The sequence below is a fragment of the Bidens hawaiensis genome, unplaced genomic scaffold (genome assembly GCF_021521415.1).
Source record: "Bidens hawaiensis isolate Kalapana, Puna unplaced genomic scaffold, B.hawaiensis_p1.1 tig00022324_1, whole genome shotgun sequence".
NCBI lineage: Eukaryota > Viridiplantae > Streptophyta > Magnoliopsida > Asterales > Asteraceae > Bidens > Bidens hawaiensis.
The window spans coordinates 133,339-146,601 of record NW_027493475.1 but is presented as its reverse complement, the minus strand read 5'-3'; positions in this window follow the sequence as shown (position 1 = coordinate 146,601).

The window sequence follows — 13,263 nt, the reverse complement described above, 5'->3', positions numbered from 1 at the left end:
TCACCTTGTCAACATTTTCAACAAAGACCTTTTTACTTTCCACATAAGGTTTTTGAGGAGCAACTTGGGGTTTGACAATTTCAGGTTTAACCATCGTAGGTTTTTCAGAAGTCACAGATTCCTTTTGAATCAAATCCTCTGCTTTTCTTGCAAAAGATTAATTTTATAATCATTATGAAAAGGTGGTGGAATTTCAACAAAACCAATACCTTTCTTAGAATCTTTTTGTTTTCCAGATACTTCAATAATTTCATTCAACAGAAAAGATGAATTCCTAAATTTCCCCAATTTGTTCTTTAACTCAAGAACCTCATTCTCAAGCTCAGTTATCTTAGAACGATGTTTCAAGATTTCCTGAAACTTTTGGTCATTAATGGTCATTTTCACAGAAAACTTGGCTTTGAGATCGTGATTACTCGTCGACAATGCGTCAATCTTTTCTCGAGATCTCATTTGAGACTCAAGAGATTGTCGATAAGTATCCTTAAGAGAAGCAATTTCTCTTATAAGATTATCATTTTGATTTTTCAAAGCTTCTAACTTAGAGTTGTTAGATTCACAGTCAACACATGATACTTTAACAAATGAAGTAGTAGAAATAGAATTACTAACCTCATTGATCTTGGTCATGCAAGCAAACATTGATTCAGAAGGCTTGTCGCAAGAGTCGTCAGAATCAGATCCAGAATCATTATCGGAAGACATTACACTACCAGTAGCATCTTGACAATCTTCATGTAACCCAAACATAGCCAAATTTGCTTGAACATCATTGCATAGTAACCGTTGTGACCAATCAGTTTCGTCTGCTAACATTGCTTGTGTTGTAGAAGAAGATGGTTTCTTTTCAGCATCACTTCCTCGTGGTGAAGAAGTATTTTGACTTTGACCACGAAGTCCAGTGTATTCTTTACTTGGTTTGTCACACTCCTTCGCGAAATGTCCGAATTCTTGACAATTATAACACTTTACTTTTAATTTGTCAAAACCCAACTTCTTGTTTAAAGCTGGAAGATCTTTTCCAGTTCTCTGCATGAATCTTTTAACTTTACGAAAAATCATAGCCATGTTCCATTTTAAATCCATGATTTCTAGATCATCTGGATCTATCTGATCATAGTCCTCATCTGTTAAATCACTTGTGGCAATTTTACTACTCACTAAGTTTTCATATGAAGACATAAAAGCTGTCAGAAAAGCAAAGTTTTGCTCAGCTTCCTTCATATTAACACTAGGTGGTGAAGCAAATGGATTGGTATTGGTTGAACTTCCAGAACCACCTGAATTACCAGCGGAGTAGAAACAAATTTTTGGATCATTAAACATAGCTGATTCTTTTTCACTTGCAGCATGAGTAAGAAAAGCAGTGATTGGAGAGATTGTTGAACTGAGAGGCATACTTCCACCATAGAAAGATGGATCTTGATTTTCTTTGGAAGATTTTTGACACTTAAGATCATATTCTCTAGCTTCGATCTTTTGTAGAAATTCAAGTGCCGTCAAATCTTCATTCAGAAAATAATCATTCTCTTTCAAAACCATTAGAAATGTTGAGTAGGAACTTGGAAGCACGCTCTTGATAGTGTCAATTTTATCTCTTTCAGAAATTTCCATTTTCATCTTGTCCATTTCAGCAATTAAATGACTAAATCTTGTAGTCTTCTCTTCAACTGTTTCTCCTTTCAATAAATTAAAGTTTCGAAATTGAAACTTGAGCATCACTTTCTTACTCTCAGCTGTGTTTCCCATGTTTCTCATACGCAGATGTTGAAATAAAGACGCACATCTCTTGATACTACCAACTTGATGAAAGATATTTTCTGGTAATGCCATAGTCAAAGTAGAATATACTTTTATCTCGATTTCTAAAGCTTTCTTCTCTTCTTATGAGTATTGAGAAACGGCTTTAGGAGTATACCCAATAGTATCATCACCAATCATTGGTGCAACATAAACTTCATCAAGACAATATGAGCAGTCAGGATGAACAGATCCCAAATGTGCACGAAACCGAGGTTCCCACTTGGCAAAGTCACTGAACTTCATCAATCTCGGACATTTAGAATGTGAACCTATCTCGGTATCAAGTTGTAACATATGTTGCATCAACATGTTCTGAGACGCCAATGCATACATACCAGCCATATTTGACAAATAAAGTCACAAGTTTAAAAGATGTGAACAGTTATAGCGAACTACAAACTGTGGGTAACGAATCAATGAAAAAGTATAACTAACTGTGAATAGTGTAGCGAATCAAGTCTTAACGAATGAGGTGAGTGTTTTAGCGAATCAAAAGTCAGCTTAAAGAGTCAACTTAACGAATCACAAATAAAATTAACGAATCACCCAAATGGCGAAACAGATAACGAATGTGATGAAGGTTTAACGAATCACAAGTCAACTTAACGAATTGACCAAGTCAAATTAACGAATTGACCAAACGAATTGACCAAGTCAAATTAACGAATTGACCAAATGAATTGACCAAGATTAGTTTAGCGAATCAGATATTAATTAATAACGAATCGTCAAAATAAACTTAGCGAATTAAGATAACGAATCAGCTACAGTTGATAGCGAATCAACACTGTAGCGAATTATACTATAACGAATCAGGTTGTTACAACCGTTTGTAACAAACTATGACACCTTATGCCACGTGGCAAAGGTTGTTATGACACAAATCCCAAGACGAACATGTGTCACACAAATTAGTTAATTTAATTAACGAACTAGATAACACGAATCAATAACTCACACGAACTGGCTAACGAACAAGGTAGCGAATTAGCACTGTTGATAACGAATCACAGATCAAAATATAGCGAATCACCAGGAAGAAGATAACGAATCACATTCATCTTCAAATCTTCAAACCTTCAAACAAAATTCCAGAAATTATGAAGATTAAACCCAGAAACTCAATAATACCAAATCTGTAATACACCTTCGTTACTCAATCAAATTGCACAAGTAAACTACCAAAATACTCGTAAACCAATTCCGAATCCAATAAACAAAACCTCGTAACCGAATAACACCTTAACCAATCCAATTAACCAAAAATCACACCCCTGTTTCGGACTTAAACCGAAATCAAAACCAAATAACTCAAATCCAAATCAAACCTCAATTCCTATTAACCAAACCTCAAAAATACCTTAATCAACACAAATTAATTCTAATTCGTCCATAATTCATCCAAATCAAATACCAATTGATTCAAAATCAAACAAAAACTGAAAATCTTAATAATAATAACAATTAAAACACCAAATCAAGTGTAACGAGCACCAAAGGCTCTGATACCACTTGTTGGTTCCCGGATCTAACAGTCGATAACAATAACACAGATCACAGATCTGTTAATTATTCAATTACCACTGTTACAGATCTATCTCATAATTACCCTTGATTTAATGTTATGTAAATGTGTATATATTATCAATAATGTTAATATGAAGCTTGAGAGAGAGAGAGTATCTTTTCTGAATAATGTTATTACTCTCCAAAACTTTTTCTCAAAAACTTAATTACAAGTGAACAGTTGTCCACTATATATAGAAGGCGACCTGGTTCGCTAACATCCCCTAGCGAACCAGCTTCCTCTTCGTTATATAATTTATCATAACGAACCGTCTCCTGATTCGTTAACATCCCCTAACGAATCAGGAGGGAATACATAATAATGTCTTAGTTCGCTAACATCTCTAGCGAACTAGACTAAACCTTACCGAACTAGCCTTAGTTCGCTAACAACCCTAGCGAACTAGACTTAAACTTAACGAACTAGTTCAAAATAAATATTAAATATTACATAAATCATCAAATATACATTAACGATAAATACAAAGACTCTAAACGCAAACCGTGCACTAACAGAACCCGAATGATTTTCCCCAACAAACTCCCTCAAATCTAAGTGCAAATCTATCTATCAAATGGAAACCCTAGATTTAAACAACTGATCCATTTATTTTCCGGGTTTTGACCCGATTTGTCAACAAATGGTCAGATTTGAGGTTCATTTTAGACCTAAAATGATGAATTTGAACAATAGAATTACCCAATTAACATATCTCTTGTTGGAAATCGAAGATCTGAAGCAAAGAATTGAACAACTGGTTAAAGGGCGCCGGTTTTTCGGATTTAGGCGAAGTATATTTTAGGTTTAAGTTATGAGGAATATGTTATTTTAATGATAATGTCGTAACTGCACTGTAGAGTGGGGCACGGTCACGTGCCTCATGAAGCACGACCCCGTGCTGCATGTAACAGCCAGGTTCCTTTTTGTTTTTTGTTGTTTATTTAATGAGCCGGTTCGTTTTTAACTTATTTCCTTGAGGATTAATGTTAAAACAAAATGCAGAGTCCTAATAGATTTCATTAACTCTTAAACATTACATAGAAAATTAAACAACATGAACCGAGAAACACGAAACTAGCTTTAACAAGAACAATTCCTAACAAAACAAGACAAGGCTTTTTCTACTAACGACCACCATTCCCGAACAAATCCTGAATGTGTGGTAGGGCTCTCTTGGCTTCCAAGAGCTCAGAAAGCTTTTTGTCGAGCTTTCCGATTTCTCGGTTAAGGAAATTGAGCTTGTAGTCTACATCTTTGTTGTCGTTATCAACAACAAGGAAATTCTCGAACCTTAGCTGTTCAACCTTGTTTGTCAACTCGATCAAGCGAGCTTCAGTTTGGATGTTACTTTCGACTTGGTCTCTAATTATGCTTTGAAGCCTAATGATTTCTTCCTCAAGGTGTGAGGAAGAATCACCATTTTTAAATTTCCTCACTGGTTTCCACTCCATTCTTTTGTTTTCTATTTCAGTAACTTTTGGTTTGGTATGAATGGAATAGTGAGGATGGCATGCATTATATAGAGACTGGAACGTCGAGCACGGCCCCGTGCCTCAAAAGGCACTACCCCGTGTTTTTGAGAGAATACATGTTTCTAATTCAGAGAATTTTACAGAGTTGGAGCGTATCATGATGGAGATTCTAGGGTAACCACGACCCCGTGTAAGATGAAGCACGGCCCGTGCTTTTAGTCACTGAGATGTTTCCTTTGATTTTTCCGCAAAAAGCGAGAACAGGAATTTTCGGAATGATGTTTAAGATGTTAACTGAACATTTTGAACATCCTAAAATTACTTTTCATTAATAAAAAGGTGCTAAACATAATTTCGGGATAAGCCCGGTTTTCCTAGAACGTGAAATTGAATCGGGTTTAGCCCGAAAGTCCTAAACATTGTGCCTATTGCTCTTGATTACACATGAAAACATAAAGATAGATGTCTCTAAATTCAACCGAATGGATCTCCTCCATCGAACGGCCCGAGTGGAGGAAAGTAAGTGAAACGATGGACTTGAAACTGAAGTTTCTCATTGATGTCCCATAGTTCCATTTTCATGCTTTCCACCGACTCGGTGAGTTGTGTGAGGCGCTTCTCCGCAAGGAGATTCATTTTGGTGAGTTCCTTTACGAGCTCTTGATGTTTGATGAGTAGCTCGGTTTTTGAAATGTGTCGGGTTTCGTTTCTCTGTTGGCGAGGAACGGGAACTTCATTGTTCATCTCAGTTGGGATTTTAATTTCTTAGGGGAGAGAGTTTGTGTTTGGTTTGGTGCAAGAAATGCATTTGCAAGAGGTGCAATTTATAGCCAAGCAGTTGTCAGGCACGACCCCGTGTAAAAGGAAACACGGTCTTGTGCTTTTGGTGTGATAATTCTGTTACAAACCAGACTGACTGAGATTTTTGCAGCGAAGATTCCGGCCCGCACCTTTTTGCACGGGACCGTGCCTTTTGAGACACGACCCGTTTTTTGAGACAAAATTGTTTTTTAGTAAAAGCAAAAATGAACATATATACAAGGCCCGATTTAATGTGGGTCTTTCCAGTATGTTAATTGGTTTTGGTGGAGGATTACTACATCCGAAACATCTTCGAATGGTCCATCGATGTATGGTTTTAATCGATGTCCATTAACTTTGAACTTGTGGCCGTCAGAATTTGAAATCTCAATTGTTCCATAGTCAAAAACTGTTTCAACTATGTATGGACCTGTCCAACGAGACTTCAGTTTTTATGGGAAAAGATGTAAGCGTGTGTTATATAACCGTACACGATCGCCAACTTGAAATTTCTTGTTTCCTTTTAATGGGCGTCGTGTAATCGTTTAGTATTTTCTTTGTAAGACCAGGAGTTTTCATAGGCCAGTGCTCTTAGTTATTCGAGCTCATGAATTTGATCTTCTCGATTTTTACCGGCGGACATTAGATCAAAATTTACTGCTCTAAGAGCCTAGTAAGCTTTGTGGTTTAGTTCTACGGGTAGATGACATGCTTTCCCATAAAGAGGTTTGAAGGGTGTTGTTCCTATGGGGGTTTTGTAGGCTGTCCTAAGAGCCCACAAAGCGTCATCTAAATTTTCTGCCCAATTTTTGCGATTCATTCCTATAGTTCTTTCGAGGACCCTTTTAATTCCCCGATTTGAGACTTCCACTTGCCCACTGGTCTGAGGGTGATATGGTGTTGCCAAAAGGTGGTGATTCTCGGATCTTTAACAAGCATCGCATGCTTGGATCAATGCATGTGTGTCTTTATATATGGTGGGCCAGAAATATCTTGTGTCAAACACTTTTCTAACTGTGGTATCGGTACTGTGGTGTCCACCAGTTGGTCCTTCATGGCAGTGTTTGAGAATATCTAATGCTTATTTTCCTGATACACACGTACGAACTACCTGATCGACTCCTATCCTAAATAAGTATGGATCTTCCCAGAAATATAACTTACGGTCGGAGAAGAATTTCTTCCGTTGTTGATGAGTTAGCCCTTTTCTTAGGATTCCTCAAGCTATATAGTTTGAGAAATCGGCAAACCAAGGACTTTTGTCCTCCTCTTTCATGAATGCTTGGATATGCATGAGAACTTCGTGTAGAAAATTGTCATCGATAGTTTCCTCGTGATGCTCTTCTGAAGCTAGGCATTCTAAGCGTGAAAGATGGTATGCGGCTATATTTTCTGCTCCTTTCTTGTTCCTGACTTCTATGTCGAATTCTTGGAGTAGTAGAGTCCATCGGATGAGTATGGGTTTTGCATCTTGCTTGTTGAAGAGGTATCGTATGGCGGCATGGTCGATGTAAACTATGGTTTTGGAAAGAACTAGGTAGGATCTAAATTTTTCAAATGCAATAACTACTACTAATAACTCTTTTTCTGTTGTAGTGTAATTTTCTTGTGCATTATAAAGAGTTTTACTAGCATAGTAAATTGGGTGAAAATGCTTTTCTTTGCGTCGTCCGAGTACGGCTCCAACTACAAAATCACTTGCATTGAACATGATTTTGAATGGAAGGGTCCAATTGGGTGTAGTCATGATTGGTGCGTTGACAAGTATGTCTTTCAATATGTTGAATGATTCAACACATTCTTCAGAGAAGTCGTTTATGAAGCGACGATACAATCATGCGTGACCTAGAAAACTTCTAATGGTTTTGACTGAAGTTGGTGGCGAAAGTTTGGATATGGTTTCTATTTTAGCTCTATCAACTTCTAGTCATGCTTGTGATATCTTGTGACCGAGAACAATGTCTTCCTTGACCATAAAGTGACATTTTTCCCATTTTAGTACTAAATTTACTTCTTCACACCTAACCAACATATTGTCTAGGTTTTTCAGACAATGATCGAAGGAGTCTCCGAAGACTGAGAAGTCATCCGTGAAAACTTCCATAGAGTGTTCGATCATTTCATGAAATATGGCCACCATGCAACGTTGGTAGGGGGCTGGAGAATTACATAGTCCAAATGGCATTCTTCAGTAGGCAAAGCTGCCATACGGACATGTAAAGCTGGTTTTCTCCTAATCTTCAGGAGCAATGGGTATTTGAAAGTATCAGGAAAATCTATCAAGAAAACAGTAGAACATTTTTCCAGGTAAACGTTCAAGCATTTGATCTATAAAAGGAACTGCAAAATGGTCTTTTCTTGTGGCGTCATTAAGCTTCCGGTAGTCAATGCAAACTTGCCAGCCAATGATGGTCCTTAGTGGAAATAGTTCGTCCTTTTCGTTCATTACAACCGTCATTCCACCCTTCTTGGATACTACTTGAATTGGACTAACCCAGGATGAATCTGAGATTGGGTATATTAATCAGGCATCAAGGAGTTTGATTACTTCCTTCTTCACCACATCTTGCATGTTGGGATTGAGATGTCTTTGATGTTGGACCACAGGTTTGTATTCTTCCTCCATGAGGATTTTGTGATTAAAAAAGGAAGGACTGATGCCCTTGATATCCATGATCTTCCATGCGATAGCCTTCTTATGGTTCTTACGAACCTTAAGAAGTTCGTCTTTCTCTTCTTTAGAAAAAAGAGATGAAATAATTACTGAGAGTTGAGAGTCTTTCTCTAGAAAGGTGTATTCGAGATAGTTTGGAAGTTCTTTTAACTCTAAGGTTGGTGGTTCTTCGATTGATGGTTTTGATTTTTCATTACATTCGGTGATCTCATATATTACTTATGAAACGTTTTCATCATCGAGATTTTCGTTTCTAAAATGGGTTTGGTAACAGTTTCGGTTAAGACTTGTGTTTCTAGTGTGTTATTGGAGGATTTCCGCACATAGCAATTCACGATAGAATCGATGATGTCAAACCAGTATAGTGTGTCATCTTGATGTTGCGGATATTGCATAGATTTTCCTATGTCAAAAGTGATTTCCCCTAAGAGTGAGTTTTCTGGTGCAAACATCAATGATAGCCTTTGCAGTGGCTAAAAAGGGTCTCCTAAAATCAGAGGTACACCTTTGTCTTCCTCCACGTGTAGTATTACAAAATCTACTGGGAAAACAAATTTGTCAATTTTGACAAGCATGATTTCAACAAGCCCCAAAGATATTTAACGGATCGGTCAGCTAACTGAATGCTCATGCGGGTGCACTTTGGTTCTCCTATCCCTAGTTTTGCAAAAACCGCATAAGGCAGTAAGTTAATACTAGCTCCTAGGTCGGCCATGGCATTGTTCACAGACAAATTTCCTATGAGACAAGGGATAGTAAAGCTCCCTGGATTGGTCATTTTTGGTGGCAGCTTGTTTTGGAGGACAACTGAACATTATTCACTCAAGGTGACATGCGAGAGTTCCTCCGGCTTTCTTTTGTTGGTCAGCACTTCTTTGAGAAACCTTGCATATTTCGGCATTTGAGCAATGGCTTAGACGAAAGGGATGTTGATGTGGAGTTGTTTAAAGCATTCTAAAGACTTCCCGTACTGGGCTTCCAATCTCTCCTGTTTCAGCCGTCCAGGGTATGGAATAGGTGGAACATAAGTTCGGACGTTCCTTAGGTTGTACGGTGCCTATTGGAATCAGTATCTCCTGCGCCTTATCAGGGGCTTCCTTCTCCATAACTGGTTCTGAAGTTAGCGAGGCAACAGTGGTCGTGCTACTTCTCAATGTAACAATGTTGGTTGTCGCATTTGGGTTCGTGATTGTGTTGCTTGGAAGAGCTCCAAGTGGTCTTCATACAATTGTCGGGCAATGTGTCCGATCTGAGTTTCTAGATTATGCAATGATGTTTGTTGACTTTTTAGGTCAGCTTCATGTTTTAACAATACTCCGCTGATATCAGCGGCTCTTGAGCCGGCCTTCTTTTCTGCTTTATATGTCTTGGTCATGATTTGGTCCAATATTTCTTCAATTTTTGAGTAGCTCGGATTTTGATGGCTACTGGAACTTTGTTCTTGAAATTGAGGTTTAGGTTAGAAGGATTGATTCATCGGCCTCTTTTCGAATCCGGGTAGGGTTTGAGTGTTACCTCTGTTCTTCCAACTGAAATTCGGGTGGTTTCTCCATCTTGGATTGTAGTTGTTGTTGAAAGCGTTATTTTGACGTGCGATGAAATCAACTTCTTCCATGGCTATAATGACTTGTTTGCAGTCATTCGTCTTATGAGTTCCTCCACAGGTGTCACAGGTGATTTTCGGCTTGAAGTTGTTCGAATTTTTTAGAAAGGGCTTCAAGTTGTGAGGTGACAAGATTGTTGGAATCGATGTGGTGCATTCCTGTACGTGTTGGTGTAGATCTTGGTGGGTTATAAGCAAAACTCTTCTTTGCTGCCTTATCCATGATTTCAAATGCTTCGTTAGGTGATTTGGATCCCAGGTCTCCACCGGCGACTTGGTCGATGGCCTGTTTGTTTTGACATGGTGTGGACATCTTCTCAGAAGACTTTTGTGTCTCTCCCATGCTGTGTGTAACGACTTGTAATCATCGGTCCGGAATCCGGTAATGCTGGCTCGATATTTGGCAGTTTTATCATGAGGTATTTGAGGAGAAACTATTCAACCATCTGGTCCTAGTTGGTGATGGAACCATAAGGAAGAGATTCTATCCATTCTAAGGCTTGACCCCTTAGAGAGAAAGGAAAGAGTTTGAGTTTGATCTGATCTTCTAAACAGTTTTGAATTTTAAAGGTTCCGCAAATTCGTAAGAATCGAGATATATGAGAAAGAGGGTCTTCGTCAAATAGGACAATGAAATTGAACTGAATTTTCCACCATATGAATGGTGCTTGATTAGATTTCGAAATGTTCGGTGATATCGGGTGGAGCCACTCCATTTCCATAGCCTACGAGGGTTGGCTTGGCATACTGGCTCATGTTTGGTTCATTGTTTTATGCTTCCATAATTTCTTTGGTTTGATTTTATCCTGATACGGTGGCGTCTACTGACTCGTCTTTGGTTGTTTCAGCGGTTTCTGCAGTCCATTTACGTGCTCTTCGATGAAAAAGTCGTTCTGGTTCAGAAATTGGAGAAACAAGCTCAGGTCCGAATATAGAGGACATACATGGGATTAAATCAAATTTAAATATCTGAAACTAAAGGTTAGTGAAAATTAAGCTAAAAGTTAGACTAAGCTATTTTAAAACTAAAGTATAAGTTAATTAAGTTTGAGCTAAAGTAAAGGTTAGGCTAGCCTTAAAAAACATTCTAATCTAATAGTTAGTAAAAAAAATAAAATAAAAGTTAAAGTTTTTACAATTATAAACAATGATTAAATTAAAATTTGGATCGTTCTTCGAAACGTACCGTGTCCCTGGAAACGGTGCCAAAAACTTGATGTGTGTTGCGTGTGGTTATAAAATATAATGGATGGCAATTAGCTTTTGCACAAGATCGTGTTTCAAATTTATAAAACTGATTTCTACTAAGACTAAACACACACAAAATAGGAAAGCGTGCCTATCGTATATGTAGAATAGTATTGGTAAGAACCAAGTATCGAACCGTGGACACAAATGTCTCTAAGAATGAATCTTCGTATTACTTTAATCGGAGAGTTTAATCATTTTGGGGTTGATTTTTAAAATTCTTATAAAATAGAAATACTTATATATATATGTGTGTGTGTGACAAGAAGAGAACTTATAAATGAGTAATTGAATTATGGGAAGATTACCATCTAAGATCAAGAATCCACTCCATTCTTCCTTGATGATTATTAAGTAAACATGTGATAAACATGTCTTAATAATATATGATAGAATAGTCCCTCACTTCTAAGTGAACATATCCTCTGACATAAAAGAAAGTAGCATGCGTATTTTCAAGTCCATCCTTTCTTAATCTCATACTACCACGAGAATGTCAATTTAAGTAGACAAGTAGTTTGGTAAAGTAGAACGATTAGGATTGACTTCGATTTCTCAAATACCAATCCTAAAGACTTCGGGTGATTGTAGTTAACTCACATAGCCTTCCCTTGGTTGATTTGATTAGTTTATAGTTACACATTCCATTAACATATGATTTCTTTAACTAGCATGATAACCTAAGCAATCATGTTAACAATGTTATTTCAGAATTATCAAAACTAGAGAAATAGATCATAACTTATATATCATCATTTCTAAGTACAATATAAGGATCCGTGTTTTATATTGAATAGTTATAAAGGTATTCTTTTTACCATTTCAAGTCTCCAAGAACATGAGTGAACCATGAATGATTATTAATCATCAACCTTGATGTATTGAGTTAAAGTGATAAAACATTTCTTCATTAAAGGATAATTGCAAAATAACCATGTACTTTACTAAACTAAATCACATGTTCAACATAATCATCAAGTAAAAAAAAGCTTCTTCATAGATTTTAGATGGTAAATGGAGTTTAGCTCATAATGAGCATGGTTATGAACATGAAAAGAGATGAAGATAACTAACACATGATTAAACTAGAACAATCTAACCAAATGTTGGATGAATCTTCCTTCTTCAATGGTGATGGATGATGATGATGATGATGGATGATGATGATTATAGCCTCCAAGCCTTCAAACTCTCCACAAGATCTTCAATATGAGTGTAATGTGGTTGTTTTTATAAGAGAAACTCGTATAGAGATTTTCTTCAAGAACATCAAATGAGTACAACATGCTCCTCTATTTATAGGCTGTCTGGGCACTTAGGCACGGCCCTGTGATTCATGAGGCACGCCCCTGTGTCCACTTGTCCAGTCATATTAAATGCTCTGTCAGATCGTACATGCTGACTTAGCACGGGGGCATGCTTCCTGAGGCACGACCCCCTGTTTTGGATTTTTTTGTTAAATTTCTTTTGTCTTTTTCTGAAAGGTGACCATGGCCTCATGCTTCCTGAGGCACGGCCTCGTGTCCACGTGTCCAGTATTTTGTCTTTTCTTGAAGATTTTTGTCTTTTCTTGCATAGGAAAGCATGGGGGCGTGTCCAGGGAGGCATGGAGGCGTGTTAGAGTGTTTTTTTTTGGGTTTTCTTTCATTTTTCTTCGTCTTTTCGCTTGTTTCTTCGTTTAAGGCTTGGGTATACCTGAAAATACATTTTAATATGATAAGTAGCTATTTGAGCTATATTATTTGATGAAAGTTGCAGTTTTAGAGATTAATTGATGCTAAAAATATGTATATTTTTATATACATCAGCTGACGAGTGGTTTTCGGGATTTTCGCGATGAAATCCATGGTTATCATTTCCCACTCCCAAACGGGAAGTTCGGGTTGCTGAAGCAATCCCGAGGGCTTTTGATGTTCAGCCTTAACTTTCAAACACGTTAAACATTTTGCAACATGCAAAGCGATATCTTTCTTCATTCCATTCCACCAGTAGTTCGGCTTAAGGTTTTGATACATTTGGTCACTACCGGGGTGCATCATGTATTTGGATTTGTGAGCTTCGCTCAAGATCTTTTCTCGTAGTTCCCCAATGATAG